Consider the following 837-nt stretch of genomic DNA (forward strand, 5'->3'; position numbering starts at 1 on the left):
ATTTATTTTTAATTATGGTTTCCCAGGTGTTTTAAAGGCAGTATTCATTACCTTAGACTTTATCTGGTAATTGTAAAATGCAGTGGTTTTTCAATTACCCTACAGGCTCATATTTTATTTCTAGAGTGATAGTTCACATAAGAAAAAAAATACCTGAATAATGTGCATCTAAACATTCATAAGATTTTTGGTCAATAGTTAATATATGAAGAAAATTCAACAATTTTTATTTATGCACCAATGCTTGCATAATTAATTTATGGATAAATGTTAAAATGCAATTCACATTTTCTTGTTTGGGCTTTCCTTTTTTTTTTTTCTTTTTCTTTTTTTTCACATGTGGGAGCCAATCTCTGATGCAGGAAAGGTTAGAGAGAGATCTTGTCATCAAGCCTTTCCTAGCTCCTATATAATATATGTGGCAGAGTCAGGCCCATTTGGGCTTTCCTACTCTAAATATACCTCAGATGATTATTCACTTTCAAATGTGTCATATTGAGAGATTTCAATCAGGATGCAAAATGGCTAATTCAGATCACTTTTATAACCTTGGTTCAAATTAAAATTTGGGGGAAGGTCTAATATACGTTAGTCACAAAAAAGAACAACTAAATCCAGACAATAAGAATCTCTAAACCTTGCCTTAATATTCGTCTGCTATTGTGCATCAACCATGGGGAATGGCTTAATTTATGTTCTTGCCTGAGGGGGTACTCCACAGAGGCATTCAACCTGTGTTCCACTATTTGACTCTTCCCTTCATCTCCTTCCTGTATTTACATTATCTTTTCTTTGCTGATCTTACCATATAAAAAATCTTTTATAAAAACAGAGGCA

The 837-nt window shown here is 32.7% G+C and overlaps 1 non-coding gene across 1 annotated transcript; it reads right to left on the bottom strand.

Annotated features, from left to right (window-relative positions):
• Positions 1–335: 335 nt before the first annotated feature.
• LOC118731095 lies at positions 336–483 on the bottom strand. Its single transcript, XR_004991789.1, has one exon. It is a non-coding gene; the product is annotated as a small nucleolar RNA SNORA12 (small nucleolar RNA).
• Between the last annotated feature and the right edge of the window lie 354 nt (positions 484–837).

The sequence above is a fragment of the Pipistrellus kuhlii genome, unplaced genomic scaffold (genome assembly GCF_014108245.1).
Source record: "Pipistrellus kuhlii isolate mPipKuh1 unplaced genomic scaffold, mPipKuh1.p scaffold_m20_p_3, whole genome shotgun sequence".
NCBI classification, from domain to species: domain Eukaryota; kingdom Metazoa; phylum Chordata; class Mammalia; order Chiroptera; family Vespertilionidae; genus Pipistrellus; species Pipistrellus kuhlii.